Below are 19,699 nucleotides of genomic sequence, written 5' to 3'. Positions count from 1 at the left end.
AATTACTTCCCCACAACTTAATTTCACTACTTCATTTTAAATGATCATGTGGTTTGAACAGTACATTTTTAAAAGTACACATATTGAGTGCAGTCCCTCAAATAATATGAGTTTGCAATTTTTATTTATTTTATTTTTAATTCCAGTAGCATTAATTGCCATTAATTGCCTTTTATAAGTAAAAAAAAACATTTAAATAAAAGAACATAGAAGAATATGTGTCCCATTTGTTACAGTGCAAGAAAATAGAAACATTTACAAAAAAATATGAAAGCAAATTCATGCCCTCTGATTATGTGCCGTAATTAGTATGCAGTATTGAATAAATTACTGAATTAGTATACACTAATATGCGCTTAAAACATAAAGATTTGCCAGCCTTAGTTTCCTGAAGAATATTTAATACATTTTTACTTATTCTTTATGTACTTAAAAAAAACAAGAACGAATAATCCCTGAACAGTCACACCAGTGGACAGAAATCATAATTCAAGCATAATATGAGTAAAATTAATTTTAACTTTTTATTATTAATTTTTAAATAACTCACTTAAAAGTAATTATCCATTTAATATTTAAACATCAGGGAACCACCCCTGGTGTAAAGTTATGTAGAATTATATGCCGTCAATATCCAGTCTGTCAACTCTCCTGTCAGTACCATGTAATGCTGGTAATTTACAACATACATGCAAGGAAAGCTGAAAAGGATTGTTTACATGGAGTGAAATTCACCCACATGGACTACATCAATGATGTATAACCACAAATTCATGATTCAATTCATGTGCTTTAACAATACAAGCTTCACATTTCTCCCTCTGAAACTCTTGCCCAAAGACTTCGATTGTAACCATTTCAGAATTATTTTCTCTGATAATTAACATTTTGCCATAAATGCTGTCAATAGAGCTGAATTTTGAATCTTGAACACTGCAACATAATATTCCGTTGATTTGCAGGTTCGGGAATTTCCAGTAGCTAAGTTCATTGGATTTATCTGTTATTGATTATGTTGTTTGTACAGGTTCATCATAATTAAAGTCCTTAAAGTAATTCCTGCATTTTTTCACTCTTCCGGAGCGTCTGGAAGCGTTTCTGGATGCAGTTCAGCGCAGCGATTACCCTGGTGTCAAGAGCTCCCATGGTAATAATAATCATCTCTTCTTCAAATGAGGACAAATATGATTATGAAGACAGCTCGGCTTGGCTTCATGGCAGATGTAAACACTAACCGCCAATAAAAGGAACAGAAACGCAAAGAGTACTCTCAGCTTTGACAAGGTCAATAGCAGAGTGATAAAGATTGACTCCGCTAGACTCAGCAGAAGAAGCAGATTTACCAAATGAAGCAAGTATTTCATGCTCCACCAGCCCACTCTTACACTACTAGATCACACATGCTGATTGCTCAACTGTAGATGTATCCGACCTGCATCTTTCATAGCAGGTGTCATGTGGCCATGTGAAATGTATACAGCATGTGAGCGGCATCCAATATAAATCATGTCACAGGAGGCTCCAGTCAATTACAAGGAAGATGTAAAGGATCATATTAATATCTGTTCTCTGGGTCAAAAATCAAATACACTTCCAGTCAACCGTTTAGACACACTGTACTGAATTTATATGATCATTTCTAAGACTTGTTGCTCATATTCTTGAAACTAGCTCTGTAGGCCTGACGGGAATGCAAAGGTGTACAAGTTGTCAAACAAAAACATAAATAAATGATTGGTTGATTGATTGATTGTTTGATTGATTGATTGATTGATTGATTGATTGATTGATTGATTGATTGATTGATTGATTGATTGATTGATTGATTGATTGATTGATTGATTCAATGAATGAATTTAGAAATGAAGAAATGACGGAAGGTGAAAAATATACTGTTTTTTACTTAGATATAAATATAAATATAAATGAGGTAACAGTCTATTTTACAGTGTCCTTATTTCATATACATGTACCTACTATATTAATAAGAGAAAATTATGCATAGTTACAAGCAATCAAACCCTAAACCTAACCATAACATGTAAGTACAAATTGTTAATTATTATTACTCAGTACTTGGTTGTGTAATTACACCATAAAAGGTATACCTTAAAATTTCAATCATCAATAAAAAAAAAAAAAAGTATGCTTTAAATAATCAGTATTGATTGATCATTTATTAATCAAGGACACATTTATCAAAAGTGCCAGTAAAGACATTTATAAAGTTACAAAATATTTGTTTTTCAAATAAATGAGAAATATATATATTTTTTAACTTTACATCAATCAAAAATCCTGTAAAATGTGGCAGCACAACTGTCTTCAACATTGATAATAACCAGAAATGTTTATTGAGCAGCAAATCAGCATATTAGAATGATTACTGAAGGATTATGTGACACTGAAGACTGGAGTAATGATTCATTTAACATTATATAAAATATAACATTGTATAAAACTTGACCTCATCGCCTACATTTGGCAAAGCTGAGAGCCACTATGATTGCAGTTTTGATTTCTCCAGCATTGATTCATAGCAGACAGATTCAAAGCACACCGCTCGCATTGACATACTTTAAAGTTTCGCTCCATTACAGCCTAAAATAGAGGCGCATGACCCCTGCACCGCTGAACGCTGAGTCTCCACACACTCCCCGGAGCCTAATCATCTTCATAAAGCCCTGAAGAGAGAATCAAAGACACGCACTAATTTAAAGAGCCATACAATCAGTCCTCACAACAGAGATCTCAGTAATGCCACTCATCTCAGGACACATTTAATGCCTGGAGGTTTACCCGTGATGTTTTATAGATACTGAAAAGGAAAAGCGCTGCATTATTAAAACGCCACTGGAGAGCGATATTGTAAACTCAATGCAAATGCAACGAGAGACACATTTAATATGTAAGTATTTATTAGCTATAATAAACACTCATGCATTGACCCCTAAACCCCATGGGTTGCGATCCAACAGCTTTATTTAAATTAACACACTTCTTGCGTGAAACTAAAAGCCGAAATCTTAAATATTACTGCTTAGAAAACACACAGATTATCCAATTTGAGGCCAGAGGCAGTAATGAGTTTCTGACATAGTGCTAAGCGTCTCAGAATTAAACCGTTTGCACTAAAGGGCCATAACTAGATTTGTACAACACTTGCATTTTTAAGCAATTTACATTTAAAGTATTCAGTGTTCTTTTGCAATTTGGAAAAATTAAAAATAAAAAAACAAAATAAGAAACCTATAAGGTTGACAATTCAAGCTGAGTAACCAGTTTTGGTTCGGGTCTGTGGGCTGAAATCTTTTCAGCTTCTTGTTGACTGCGGTAAAGTTGGCGTTACCCTCCGCTGAGCTCACCGAATCATTACCGGCACAAAAACATTGCACTGATGTGATAGTTTATGATCTGCCTACAGCACTCTGTGTGTGTGTGTGTGTGTGTGTGTGCAGCTGAATCAGCAGGCTCGTGCCTGTCAAACACGGCACAGAAACACGCCTGTCTTGAATGTCGGATCGTGTGAAGTATGTGAACCACACGCTGCTGTTTGCCAACAGTGGGCCAAAGCACAAACAGTCCAAACCTCTTGCCCAGATACACTATCACATACCAAAGCCACCCAATTCACACTTCCAGCCCTAAAGCAAGCACACTAACCCAGTTTTAAAAATATACATTGAATTAAAATTTGTAATTACTTCATAATTCAGTATTAGAGATGATGAAAGGGAATTTTTTGCTCATTTTAATAGCAAACTCAAGTCATTTGTTGATAACTGCGTTCTTTGTTGAATCTCTAAGGAATGAGATTCCTCTCCAAAATCAAAGCAAATATTACATGTTGCCTAAAGAATGAATGAAGCCTGTTTTTAAGACCATTGCAGTATTTTCATGACAAATGTCCTGTTCTCATTTTGTCTAGACACCTTCACTACCTCAACTACTACCACAATGCATACTTACAACTGTTTGTCACAAATTGAAATAGTAATTCTGGTCTACTGTTTTCTTGGCAACAAATAGATAGAAATAAAATAAAATAAAATAATAAATAACCTAATAATAATGTATTTTGACATGCACTCTACATTCACTGTGCAAAATATATATATATATATATATATATATATATATATATATATATATATATATATATATATATATTAAACATTTAAACCATATGGCAGCATTGCTTAGCATCAAAATAAACATTATTTATCTTGTAACGGGTCATGTTGTGAACTAGTCATATTCATATTCATATTCATGTGTGTATGTGTTTTGAGTGTATATTAATATATTGCCTATATTTCAAATGAGACACTTGCTTTTCACAATCCAATAAGCAACCAATGGATTAGATCAGGTCATAATCTGTGTTTTTAATTCTGAAATACATCACAATATGGTAGTAAAGTCAGCTGCAACATCCGCTTCATGTTGTCTTTAAGATGACCATGCTGTTGGCTCACTAGCTAATACTCTAGCTTGTAAAGCACAAGAAGATTTAGCACAGTGACTTTGGCTCAACAACTTTTATAAAGTGTCAAGTGAGCATGTCTATAAGTCCCATATTATCTCATAAATTATCCCTCACACCTACTATAAAAGCCCACTTGATGCATTAGGTCTTTAAATAAGGCATTTTGTGTTTATTCACTGCAAAAAAAACACAGATTTTGATGATCAAGCTACATTTGCTGGGTGGGGGGTGGGGGGGCACTGCAAAACAAACTGTCAAACAAATAAATACATACATACATACATACAGTTTATTGACATTTTTATTAAGGCCAGTAACTATTTTGCCTTTTTTTCCAGTAATTGTTAATTCCATGTTTAAGCATAACTCTTATAAAATGTAATATATTGAATAAATAAATAATTAAATAAATTTAAATTGCCAGAACGAAAAAAAATTTTTTATTAAATATTCTGTAACAAGTCTTTTTTATCTTGCTCTGTTTGATTTCTAGAGTAGAAACATCATGTTTTACGGATGTTTAAATTAAAAACAAACAAAAAAAAGGCAGAAAAAGCTTTTTTTGTCAGTGCTGCTCTCTCCCTCCTCTCACCACATCGTCTCTACTCTTCTCCAAATACGCATTCAGACAATACCGGCGTATAGCGTCACTCGGGGCGTTCTGCGCCATCAGCGTCTCTCCACACTTTTAGTCCAGCACTCCTTCTCTCCCATGACCCTCTCTTTCTTCATTTCTCAAACCATCCGGAAGGGCCAAAGGGAGAGCCCTGTGCAATTTCCTTCCTCTAATAGGTACTTCCAAAGCCCACTTCCATAGTCGTGAGAAGTGACAAGATTAAAGAATAGCTGCTCCATTCGACGGAGGCAGGGGCAGAAACAGAGGGCAAAAATACTCCAGGTAATTATGGGGAAATCAAGCACACTGCCGCAGTCGCAGCTCAGCTGGGCTCTCACGTCACCGCTTTGGTCCCACCGGATCAAATCGAAATCTTTTCACTTCTCTCTCTGCCTCTGTTCTCTCTTTCCGAGCTGATATTGCACTTTAGTTTAGGAAAACAGACTAACAACATTCTCTGAAGCTTCGGCCTCCTCCACTTTGAAGCTTGTCTGTGAACAGCTTAAAAGCGGCAGAACTACAATGGAGCGATATCAAGGGCTCATCCAAAGGCCAGATGAAGAGAGAATATTAACTAGCCCAAAGCCAAAGCAATATATTATACAAGGAAACTCTACAAAACCGTCCATTTTTGTGACCCTTCATTATTTCAAGGTGTGTCTTGCAGGCACGTCAAGGAATAGATCACCTAAAAATGTGCATTTTGTCATCATTTACCAACTCTAATGTTTAGCCCTTTTTGAAACAAGAAATATGAATGTCTAAGCTTCTGTTTTCCATTCCAGGGTCAATAAATAATACTGCCCGTACACAAAAATTACAAAAAAGCAGTATTTGTTTTTTAAACATGACAACATTCTGCAATATTTTGCAGAAATGACCATGGACGGTATTGCTATTGTAGGTTTTCCAATTCTAGATACCTTATTATGCAAATTGTAGAAATATGAATTTTTAGAAAAAGAAAAACACATGAATGAGACTGTACGCATGAATGAGACTGCATGTAAAATTCCTGAAACCCGATTGTCATGGAAAAGAAAAGTCAAATAATTTTTACGTTTTCAAGCACCCAATCAGATAATTGCATTTGTGATGGTGTTTACCAGACAACACAACAGCATTTTTTTTTTCAAAATTTTGTATTTATCCTGGTATATTTAATGCTGATGTCATTAGAAAAATATGCCTGTAATGACATTTCTGCCAAATTATATTGTGTTGCTTGTTGCACATTTCGTGACACTTTCAAAATGAAACATCCAGTGAGTGGCACTAATAAATTGTTCAGTTTTATCTGAAACAGATGAACAACAGATGAACTGACAACATTGTATCACAGTGGTTTTCATATATAACACAGCAGTTCAGAAAAGTGGGTTTGAAAATAATGTACAGCCTACACTAAATTGGACACTAAACTTAACCAAGAGTGTTGAAGGGGTCATCAGATGCCCATTTTACACAAGTTGATATGATTCTTTAGGGTCTTAATGAAATGTCTATAACATACTTTGGTTAAAATTTCTCAATGATAGTGTAAAAAACATCTTCTTTACCCTGTCAAAATCAGCTCTGTCTTCAGCACGCTGATCTAGTCCGTGTTGCTTTAAATGCTAGTGTGCGTTGCTGACTCCGCCCCTCTCTTCCGTGGAGTGACGAGCAGACCAGAGATATGTATAGATTCCCTATTCGACCCCTCCCGATATGTTGACGCATCAGCCATCTCGCATTCACCATAATAATCCATGAATATTCAAAGATATACAAGCGTATAACTTGCTGTTGTAGACTCACACAGTCAATGTGCTCAAAGATTCGCAGATCATTCCAAAAATGGCACAATGGCGAACAGCTTTCAGTTCACTCAGGGCGGGTCTAAGGTAAGACGGACTTGTCAATCAGCTATAGTTGGAGCGGTCTGTACAGAACTATGTCACTCTGACAGGAACAGGGATTTTAAAAAGATCACTGGGTGGATTTATATATTGTCCTCCCGCCACAATATATATATGTATATGTGTGTGTGTGTGTGTGTGTATCAATGGGTGAATCAATGATTCAAAGATCCATTCATAAAGAGAGCCGCTTACTTCCTTCCTGAATGAATCAGCTGTTTAAACAAATCGAATGAATTTTTGACTCAAAGACATTTACCGCCTCCTGCTGTAAGTTTTAGTTTAGTTTTTATATTTAGAATATATTTCGTAAAAAAAAAAAAAAATGTACTTATGTCATCATTTATTCAAACCTGAATGACTTTCTTTTGTGAAGCATGAAATTTTGAAGACTGTTGGTAACAAAGCTGTTCCGGTTACCAATGACTTCCATTGCATGATTAAAAAAAAATAGATAAATGAATTAAAAAAAAACTGAGATCTTTCTCAAATTATCTTCTTTTATGTTCCATCGTTTATGTTAGGGCATTGTAGCCTAAACATTTAGACCACTGGGTAATCATTTTTATGTTGAATCAAATTAATTATTTCTTTCTAAAGCTACTGTTTGTAATTTCTAATTAATACTTTCTCATTTAACATTTAAATAATCTTTTTGGAGTATTTTCACAGCCAAATGTAATTTATTTAGATTATTCAGATTTAATTAATTGACACATCGTGTAATTAATTAGATTAAACATTTTAACAGACCTAATATATATATATATATATATATATATATATATATATATATATATATGTCTATTAAAATGTTTAATATATATATATATATATATATATATATATATATATATTAGTGCTGTCACTAAAACAATTTATGAGATTAATAGTACACTTTTACTCAGAACTCACTTTAAACCACCATCGAGTGTTTATAATAACTTCCTTTTGTGATCACGTGCAATTTGGTCGTTTACTGTTGTTAAAAAAATCCTATGTATATCCTTTTTTATTGCTGAACAAATTAGCATTTCAAATGTACACATTCATCTCAAGAAAATCATATACAAACCATATCCTATTGTAATTGTGTGTTTATTATCTTATATAATCTATAGTGCCTGTTGTCATGATTATTTCTGCTGTGTAAAAGCCTTAACCTGTGTGCTCTGGCTGAAACCTCCTCTCCGTTCTGAAGTTTTAAGTAGCCAGGTATACATTCCAAGTATAATACACATTAGTAAACGGATCTATTTTAACAATAGTAAATGGTCACAGAATTATCATTTTTAGGTGAACTAATCAATTAAATGCAGACCTACTGTGGCAAAGATTATGTGTCTTTGTTCCTTCTTTGGGTGAGTATCTCTAAAGCATCTCTCTATAAAGAAATTGAAGAAAACAGGGGACGACCGCTGGCATCGGTGCAGGCCAAAAAACCCACAATGAGCGCTTTACTGCTTTTATCTGTTCTCTTTTCTTGAGTGGTTACCGATAACAGTTTGCCTCTCTGTGACCTCTGATCTAGGAACAGCTACTCTTAAAACTCAATTATACGTCTTGCTCGCTTTAAAGCAAAATGTAAATCTCGGTTGAAGGTGCTGTCAGTCACAGAGTAATTGTAGGTAGCAAGCGGATCTGGGACATTTTGTGGAGAGGCTACTTGACGCTGCTTTATTATGCTGAGTCACGACTGTTCTCACTGGTACATTAAACCGTCTCCAACCAGCTCGGCAAGGAAATAATAGAGCCGAGAGGAAACCATTACCATTTAGATGTAGAGATTCCTGATTGCAAGTTATCAAAGTGGTATTGAGTTAAACTTTTGAGTGCAGGTCACCTGAGTATATGACAACTGACAATTATTTCACACTGTTTCCAAGATGGACAGAATGCAATAAGACAATGTTAGATAAAAACCTACACTTGTAGTGTACTATAGTGTGTGTGTGTGTGTGTGTGTGTGGGGGGGGGGGGGGGGGGGGGGGTTTAAAGTTAATAGATTTTAAATGTACTAAATTGCAAAATCTTAAATTTTTTGTAATTACAAATATATTTAAATGCATGGCAAACAAGTTTCAATAGAAATTACATTGAAGTATGTAAGTTTATCCTAAATTATTCCATTCAGCAGTACTTTGACATTATTTCAAAGACAATAGACGTAATTATGAAATTACATATAGAGATGTCCTACTCAAAATTAAAATAAATAAAAAATCCCTATAATGCATTCATTTTATTGCAAATATCATGAAATTGATGTCCAAAAACATTACATTAATTGAGCACTTCAGTATATTATTCTTATATAATTATTATATTATTTTTCATAATAAATAGTATTTTTTATCTATTCCCATGTCTAAACTGGTTATTAGTTTGTATATGCAACCAAACTCCAAAGCTATAAAACTTGCTCATCTCTCATTACTGAACAGCTTTTTTGATGATGTTGTATAATTCAAAAATCATTTGTAATTCCATTGTTTATTCTTTTCTGTATCCAGTTCCTGGCTAAATATAATTCACATATATAATTCTAAAGGTTTTTAGCACAGGTGATCAGATCTCTCTCTCTTTCTCCAGAAAGCTGTATCATTCACTCATTCTAAATCTTTAGATGAAACACAAGGGTTGGGAACTTCATCTGAAGATCTGTTTGTCTTATCAACGATGGAGGGATGGCTTGCGCAATTTAACTTAATTCATCGCAAACATCTCTGCATTCGCTAATGTGTTAATTCTACAAGCACTACTGTAGCAAAAACACATGTGTGCGACGTCTCCTCATGCCCTTTCGTTCTCCAGCTCGCTGGCAGCCATTCACCACTCCAGTTGGGGAAATGCACTGATGCTGAAGTGAAGTCAAGCCAGCTGGCAAACCACACCTACCTCTTCTCCCCCTACAGGTTGCCATTGTTTATTAATAATCCCAGCGGTCTCTGTTGGCAGTGGCAAGGTTGAAGCAGCTGGTGGGCCTCAGTTGAGCTTGAGCGCCGAGGTTTTCTCTGTCACAAGTGTTTCCCCCACTGCCTAAGCAGTCGGGGGCCACAGTGTAGCCTTTCATTCAGTCCTTTCATTACATAATTGTATGAATTATGGAGGTTAATCGCCGCAAATGACCATGGCTTTTAATAATTTATGAAGATCAGGCAAAAACAGTCGCCGGGCATGCGGTCAGCCATGAAGGGCCAAGTGCTTCCCTTCTCAGAACCATGTAATCAGCGTTTAAAAGGGTCTTGACATGGATTCTTTTTAATATCTTCCTTGAGGATTGCTTATAATGTTATTAAACAGTTATATAGTCGCACAAATGGTTATTTTCAACCCTCATTCCGACACTCTGTCTCAAATTATTTGTTTTTAAGGATTTACTCATTTAACGCTTTTAAGTAATCAACCACTGTTTGGCTAATGTCATTACATGAGAAAAATAGAGACTCTGCCTTTCTAAGACATCCGTTTATAGCTAATCATGTTAAAGAACCTGATGTCAATTAATTTAATTAGTTGCTAGATGTTTTCTCCAGTCTTCAGTGTCACATGATCCTTCAGAAATTATTCTAATAGTCTACTCCACCAAGCTACTGTTATAAACATGAGCCCCGTCAGACTGGTCGTGGCGGCTGTGTTGCAACAATATATAGTGATACTCTCAATGTTACTCAGAAAACAGGACACAAGAGGTTTAACACATTCGAAATACTTCTGCTTAATGTTACACTGTTAGATATGCAAAAGAAAGCTTTCCTATCTCTTTCTCTGGCTACTGTGTATAGACCACCAGGGCCATATACAGATTTCCTAAAAGAATTAGCAGATTTCCTCTCAGATCTATTAGTTAATGTTGATAAAGTGCTAATTGTCGGAGATTTTAACATTCACGTTGATAATACAAATGATGTGTTAGGACTTGCGTTTACTGACCTAATAAACTCTTTTGGAGTCAAGCAAAACGTCACCTTTTCCACTCATCGTTTTAATAATACGCTATATTTAATTATATCGCATGGAATTGATCTTACCGATATAGATATCGTACCTCAAAGTGATGATGTTACTGATCATTTCCTTGTATTGTGCATGCTGCGTATTACTGATATTAATTATATGGCTCCGCGTTATCGTCCGGGCAGAACTATTGTTCCAGCCACCAAAGACAGATTCACAAATAAGCTGCCTGATTTATCTCAACTGCTCTGTGTACCCATAAATACGCATGAACTAGACAAAATGACTAGCAACATGGGCACTATCTTCTCTAAAACATTAGAAGCTGTTGCCCCCCTCAAATTGAAAAAGGTTAGAGAAAAACGTACTGCGCCATGGTACAACAGTTATACCCATTCTCTCAAGAAAGAAACTCGGATCTTGAGTGCAAATGGAGAAAAACTAACTTGGAAGTTTTTAGAATTTCGTGGAAAAACAGTATGTCCAGCTATAGACAGGCTCTAAAAGCTGCCAGGGCAGAGCATATCCACAAACTCATAGATAATAACCAAAACAATCCAAGGTTCTTATTTAGCAGAGTGGCTAGATTAACAAATAAACACATGCCACCCGATCTAAATATTCCCTCACAGTTTAATAGTAATTACTTTATGAATTTCTTTACTGATAAAATAGATAACATCAGAAATACAATAACAAATGTATATTCTACTGCGTCTAGTATTTCAGCTTCATTCATCGCACCCAAAGAAAAACTGCAGTGCTTTACAACTATAGGACAGGAAGAGCTAAATAAACTTATCAGTGCATCTTAACCAACAACATGTTTATTAGATCCTGTACCCACTAAACTACTGACCCATGCTAACCAGTCAAACTTCTGGTGTATCAGCACTTTTTACAGATGTCACCAATCAATTACAATTACAGCATTATCAAATGTCATTGAAACACTGTTGCATATTATATGATCTAAAACCCCACAGCATTAACAGCAGCTTTGTCCTCACTTTCTTTTCATAACACTGGCCTCTAGTTTTCAGTCCATAGTCTATATTTTAGTCTATAGTGTCGTTTGACTCATAATTGCACAAATCAGATCATCTTTTCAAAGAAAGGCACACATATTTCCTTCAGCCTTACTGATAGACCTGTTTCAGAGACATTATTAAATGATATGAAACAGAAGACAGAGGACGCGTCGCAGTGAGATTGGGCACTTTCATAACAGCTAATATACTTAATAGCCTAATCAAAAACTCCCTATGCCCAGAACAATCTAGTTACAATTCTCACAGCTGGCTGAAATATAAACGAATACATTTTAGATAAAATTATTCTTCACAATGTCACAGGAACATTTTACAGGGAATGCAATCAGCCAGTGCGACATAAGAGAAAATGCACTTGTGTTGTCTAAAAAATTATGAGGGGCATTATAAAAATGGAGAAGCAAGGTTTATGCCATAAACAAACAATAAAACTAAATGTAAACATAGAACATGAATGCAAAACAACCTGATATCAAATTTTAACCGTGACCTATTTAAGGTCTAAAAAATACCTTTAAAACCTGACAACCTCACAATGTAGATTTTTATTTTTTTTTTCAAAATAATTATATTTATCAGCACTAATCATGCATCATTGATGTTCATAGCTCAAAATATATTCAAATTAACACTAAACACCAATGCAAAATCACTAATAAGTAATAAAAAGTTAAAGTAACAGATATAGAGTATTACACACACATACACACAAATTATATAAATGAATGTAAATAAACAGCACTAATAATGTATAATGTTACTATTATTTATAAAAATGACTGTAGGCCAATATTTGTTAATTTATTTGTTTACTTAATTACATAGAAAATTAACTCGCATAACAGCATTCCCAAGATGGCCACCAAATGAAATGTGTTTCATTATTGACATTGTTGCTCGCTATACAGCATCTCAAATCACTCATTATGAGGCTGTTTCTTTAGTTCCCTATGAAGGCATTAGAGAACAAGGCAGTGCACTGGATTTCTGAACAGAGCTCTGCAGTACTGAGATATCTTATGCCTATGAAGTCAATCAATTTGACATGCATTTATGCCGAGCTTCTATCATGTGACATTAAAGGCTTAAGTACTGTAACTACAGTACAGCAATAACCATTCAAAATGTCAATGATGAAACTTACGGTGGAGTACCTCTACAATGATGTGCAAATCCTGCCAAGACGACTGATAATGACACCGGTTCATGTCACTGGAGAATCTCTCGGTAATATTTGACCCATAAATGTTTGATTTGGGCATCTATATTAACACTATGAGGCTGAGATGAAGTCTGCGAGCTGGATCAATTGATCCGGCGATATTAATTTAGAGTACCTCGTCCCGATTTCATATTAGCATAGAAGGATTATTATCAGCGGGCTAATTTTAGCAGCTAGCTAATTTCTGTTAACACAAGGTGTTCTGAGATTACTCAAATCACTGAAACCCAGAGATCGACTTTTCACCATGCTTCGCAATTACCATATCCCGGAGAGAGAAGTGCTGGTATTATCTGCTTAAAGTCTTGAATTAATCAGAACACCAGAGACATTCTCGCCTCTGTGATGCTGTAATGACATGTGCCGTGCTAGGCAGAAGTCAGGACATTTCTTTGGCAATAAAAGGAGATGACTTTGGGTAATAACGACAAAGCTAATGTACATATTCACATCTAACCATCTTGGAATCTTATATTTAGTATTTAGTCATGTTTTGTGTTGCATAAATAATGATTTTGATTTAAAATTGTCTGATTAAAGGGATAGTTCACCCAAAAAGGAGCATTCTCGTGTTGTTCCAAACTTTTATGACTTTCTTTTTTCTGTGGAACATAAACAAAGATGATTTGAGAAATGTCTCAGTGTTTCTGTCCTTAAAATGGATAAAATGTTCAATGTGCACAAGATACATTTGGTTACCAATGTTATTTAATAGTATATTGTAAATGATGATACAATTTATTTTTTTATTTTTTTTGGTGAATTATACCTTAATGCCAGGTTCCCATTGTAACAGCTGGCCCCATGTGGTGTGACAACATGCCCCGTGATCAGAGTCAAAGTGTGTTAAATGTGTTTTTCCTGGACAATAACAATGCAATTTAAGTCCAATCTGAAATTTTCATATGATGCTTAATTTATGTGATATATTGGGTATCTATGAGCAACTGAATTTATATTGAATAAATAAAAAATGTGACAACTTGCCCCAGTCTCCTGGTTAAGCATCGATTGGATAATAAATCCATATTTTGTATGAATACTAAAATTTAAACATCGACATTTAAATTTCATCATCACCTTAGCTTTTTTTTTTTTTTTTCATAGATAAATAATAATAGCCAGCATTCCAAAGCATACTAGCATCCCACTTCATGGGAGTCATATTGTTACATTTGTAACATTTGTAATATTGTCACACTGTTACAGTTTTTGTAAAATGGGGAATCACATTGATCATTAAATGATTCTTTAAAAATAGTTAATAATTTTAAATAGTTTTAACTACAATAATTGGATGATGACTTAATAAAATTATGTCAAATTGTTACGACAATAACATGCAGTGAAAATTATTCCAAGTATGTACACTGACTCGCTGACTTCACAAAAAAACTAGCCCTGATCTCCTCTGTATCCTAAAACTGTAGTGCACCCAGGTTGAATAATAAATCAATGTTTGTTATGAATAATAAAATCTTAATTCCCAGCATTTATGTCTCATACCATGACCTCCGCTTTCATATAAACATAAATACTAGACAGCAGTTGAATCTGATGGATGCATCTGAGCCTTGTCATCTTTATGACACTACAGACCAGCACAATAAACAAGCAGGTGTTCAGTTGCACATGATTCTTTCTGAGAACCAGGACGCCAAGACCCCCAGCTGCACCCTTTCACATGGCAGCCAATGTGACTCCTGCCAGCATGAGACAGTGCTCATTATTCCCTCTGCCAAAGCAGCCTCGTCGTTGATATTCTTGTCTTGGCCTGCGAGTAGAGCAAGCGTCCACAGTTCCACGTCTGTGGTCTGAGACGATCTGAGAGAGGCTCTGAATGCAGACCATCTCTTATTTGCCTTGGTGAATGACGATCAGAACAGGTACAGAACAGCAGGTGCGGTGGCGAACGTCAGGCTACGACGCACACCTGGGTCAGTTTGCACAGAGTGCATGACACTGAGTCTCCCCAAGCTTCTGCTGACATTATCAAAGGATCACAAGTGAGGCTTGTTTGTGCAATTAGATACGCAATTAGATAGGTTAGCATGCGTTCATTGCATAAGTGAGTGAATACAATTGCATTGCTCAGACAACTGGTTATTTTGCATTAACAAAAAATAATAATAATAATAAAACAAATCCCTTCTACAGTGGCCACTAAAAGCATGATGTGGACTGATCGTTTCAATTGACGAATGTCATAATTTTGCATAATATGTCCAGATGAAAAGTGCATATCGACCAGGTTTGATTCACTGCACCAGTAATGCGATGCATCCCGGAAAAACTCTTTAGGGCTCTCGGCTGCGCCTTTGTGTCCATCATAATCACTCAATTACCAAAAGCTTCAAAGTCAAATTTGACATCAAGCGCAAAAGTGCGAGAGCTCCCCCAACAGTTAAGCATCAGAAACACATTCACAAAAGTTCACCTCCAGCTTTGAGCCTCTCCATGCCCTCAACACGCCGTTTGTGGCAGAGCTGTGAAGATCTGGCTCCTTTTCACCAGCAACACGAGCTCCTCGCCACCACACTTCCGAATTTAATGCGAGTGTGAACACTTCATATCCTTCTGCATCACATTCCCGGTGCGATGCAGGCCTGAGAATGGAGATTGTTGTGCTTTCTACTGCAGTGTGCATGTTTATTGACTTTGCAGATGCAGTAGAAAACATACAAAGGAGGGGGGAGAAACAGTGTTCTTGCTATCATGTTTGTCCTGAATGTGCAGTTGCTGAGTAGAAACATTTCTGACTGCAAAGCAGAATGAGTCATTCAGCCCCTCTGAAGACATATGGTGTCATTCACTAATAGTGATGAGACTTAATTTATGCTTTGTGCACTAATGGGCATTTAGGCTGTGAGTTGACTCAGCAGAGATATAAAAACAGCATCAAACCCCACACACATGCACAAACACACACACAGACACACACACACACCAAATCTCGATCAATCCGCATTCAAACTTGCAACAATGAGCAATGCGTGGACTGAAAACAGATCACACACGCGCGCGTGGGTTACTCAAATCGTCAAGCGTCTGCAGAGCCAGTCCGGTTCAAATCCGTGTAGAAGACCCTCTGATCCCCTCAAGAAACATCATGTACTGGCCGCGCACGAGCTCCGTGAAGTGCTGCATGTAAAAATCCCTCCAACATCCAGTTTCACAAGCACCCAGCGCGCCATCGCTCACACACTCAGCGTCCAGCTCAATAAAAGCTCCTTAAAGACTCACCTGAAACTGCTGCTCCGGTGTGTCGGGAATCTGACGCTCCGCGCTGCTTTAAAGTTCTGCTGAGGCTCCGGGTCCGGCGGCGCGGCTCATGCTGCTGGCTCTGGTTCTTCTGTGCGGATGGGTCATCGGTCCCTCTCATACTCAAGAGGGAGAAATCCGGCGGTTCGGTTCGCTGAGCAGCATCTGAGAAACGGTCGAGTGTAAAGGCAGAGCTGAGGAGGAAATATCCGACAGCAGTGCAGCTCCGGATGGAGAGATGGAGAGTCCGACTGCTGCTGAGAAACGCGGAGAGAAACGAGGAGGAGGCGCCGAGCATCACTTTACTGGATTGTAGAGGAGGGTGATGGCAGACAGAAAGGGGAGGGACTGAAGCACATCCAGTGTTTGGAGGAGAGATAGAGAGAGAGCGCGTCTTTAGTTCTACCTATTATTTGATTAGTGATATAATTTGCGTTTTATTATTTGACTCTGTGAATGGCATTCTATGGCGTTATGTGTGTAAATCTGCATGTATGCCAGAGATAAAGCAGATATTAGAAAAAGCAACATCCCGAGCCTTTTTTTTTTTTTTTTTTAGATGCGGACTTTAATCGTGAAGGATTTCTTTATAAAATTATAACGAAGGCGTCTGTAATTAGGTACGGAATCAAAGACGGAATCACTCGAGTCTTAAGCGCCGGAGCAGTCAGTCAAACTGAGCTCGGGAACTGTCCGTGGTGCTGAAATAAACGCTCAGTTACTGGATTGTGCCGGGTTAAATATATGCAGTATCTGCCTGTCACATGCAGAGAGAAAATAATTTACATCCGCCCCTCAGTTGGCCAAAACAAACAAATATCGTGCTTCAAGTAATGCGAGTCTTTTGGGTATGAAAGCAGGATTGCAAAGCTGCTTTTTGTTTGTTTGTTTTATTTTATAAGCAAAAATGTGTGTTTTTGATTAACTCCTGGTTACATGTTTAGCCTCTGGTGTCCTCTCACAAAAAGATCCACCAGCATATTTATTTCTAGCTGTTTTGTATTTTGGAGCTTGATTTGTGAAACTTTCTTCTCCTGATTCAGACCAGGCGTTTTTTTTTTCAATGGAGGAAGTGTCATTATGGATTATGTACTTGTATTTTAGCCGGAAGCAACAGTTTGAAGTTAAAAACATCTTAATGATAGATTTGTTTCTAACAAACACAGATGTTAGCTTCTCAAGACGTTAATCGATAGAATGGAGTGGTGTGGATTATTGTGATGTATTTATCAGCTATTTGGACCCTCATTCTGATGGCACCCATTCAGTGCAGAGGACCCATTGATGAAAAAGTAATGTAATGCCACATTCCTCCAAACCTGATGAAAAAACAAACTCATCTACATCTTGGATGGCCAGAAGATGACTATATTTTCAGTAAATGTTATTTGTGATGTGAACTATTCCTTTCTCCTTGAACTAAAACCTTTCATTTGTGTAGTTAACATTGCAATATGCTTTATATAACTTTGTTAGACAGTGTTAGTAAGCAATTTTAACTGTTGCCACATACACTTTCATTCAAAGTCATCTCTGTACAAACTATTTGTTAGACTATCTAAAATGAGCAAAAGAAAGTTTGTGGTCATCGACAACATGTCACAGATGCCGTCCACAGTGTTAAGAGCTTGTACTGAACATTCGTCTAACCTTATCCACCAAAAATCCCATATGGGTTAAATTCATGAGAATCTTTGAACCACAGATTAAATCTATAGGAGCATTTATAGACAAAACAGAGTTAAAGTCCAGCCAGCCAGCCTTGAAAATAGTTGGCAAACATAGACATTGATACAAAACTGGAGTCAGAAGCCAGACCAATATAATAAGACCTGGACCTTAGACCAGGATCCCGGACAATTAACCGGCAAGAATCATTTGAAGGAAGTGCAATACAGAAACTGATTAATTTAGTGCAGTATTCAGTGTTTCAAATGAAATGAGATTTCAAAAATGGTGACGATACAGTGCCGATCTGTGTTTGAGGCGATTATTACATTAAGAACAATGGAAATAGACTGTCCTCATGTCTGAGACCATGAAATGAAACCCAGACCATGCTAAAATGGTTTATGAGCTCTCAAGACAAGGCCACAAAATCAAGACTATACAGGTTAGTGTTGTTTTACAATCACTGTGTCAGTCCTCTGTCATGTGTGTCATGTGTTCCCGCCTCTTGTGTGCATATTTGGTCTGTTTCCTTTCCTTGTTTAATGTGATCATTAATTAATTCTTGTCCAGCCGTGTTCGTCTAATTATCTATGATTATCCTGTGTATTTATAGTCCTGTCTGGTCAGTTTGATGTGGTCTGGTCTACTCATTACTCCCCGGTGTTCCTGTCTGTGTCTGCCTTGCCCTGCCTTGATGTCTGAAGTAAAGACTGTTATTTTGAAGTTACATGCTCGTCTGTGTGTTCCTCGTTCCTCCCTGCTGTGTGCACTGTGACACACTGATATACTATTATAGTTTTTGTTAATATTTTCAATAAAACTGTTATATATATGTATTGTACACAAGTACTGTATGTTTTTTAAGTCTTATTTATTTTAGTACTTCAACTTACTTTATTTTAGCTTGTTGCCTATATGTTATGTTATTGATAATAAACCTGCTCGCCTAAACAGGTCCATGTAATCAAATCCACACACACACACATGTATATATATACTGTATATGTATATATGTATATATATATATATATATATATATATACACACACTACATACTCAAAGGCCTTATGAATACTGTTGGAAGGAACACTTATCTTTTTTTCTAGTAAATATTGCATAAAGCTGGTTGATCACCTAAACCATCTCAAATTATGTCTTTAATGAAATGACACTTACAATTATGATTCATGGTTTTTATTTTTGTTTTCACAGCTAATTTTCAGCTGTTTTTATTCTTCCTGATACTTATTGGTGATAATGTCACAGATATAATGGTTTTCATCTGTCTGTTGTGATCACATGTTTTTAACGGCACTTCAGGCCGTAGTGAAGCCAAGCATTTATAAATCAGCAGTTTGACACATGCGGCTCACAGGAGCATAAACGTGCGCTTGACGTGTTAAAAACACTGACAACCCACTAATGACAGTTCGCTGTAGGTTTGGCTTGCAGATCATTTTCAATCCGTCATCATTTCTAATTACCACAAACTCTCATGCCATTTTTATCTCAGAGGTTGTGCACAGATGATAT

The 19,699-nt window shown here is 36.4% G+C and overlaps 1 protein-coding gene across 1 annotated transcript in view; it reads right to left on the bottom strand.

Annotated features, from left to right (window-relative positions):
- brinp1 (bone morphogenetic protein/retinoic acid inducible neural-specific 1) overlaps positions 1–16,807 on the bottom strand; it is a 151,024-nt gene extending 134,217 nt beyond the window's left edge. Inside the window, exon 1 of the mRNA XM_079418656.1 lies at positions 16,478–16,807. The gene's annotated coding sequence lies outside the window, so the exon portion shown is untranslated. The remainder of the gene's footprint in view (positions 1–16,477) is intronic.
- Between the last annotated feature and the right edge of the window lie 2,892 nt (positions 16,808–19,699).

Source organism: Barbus barbus, assembly GCF_936440315.1.
Source record: "Barbus barbus genome assembly, chromosome: 6".
In the NCBI taxonomy this organism is placed as follows: domain Eukaryota; kingdom Metazoa; phylum Chordata; class Actinopteri; order Cypriniformes; family Cyprinidae; genus Barbus; species Barbus barbus.
This window is presented reverse-complemented; position numbering and strand designations above follow the sequence as displayed.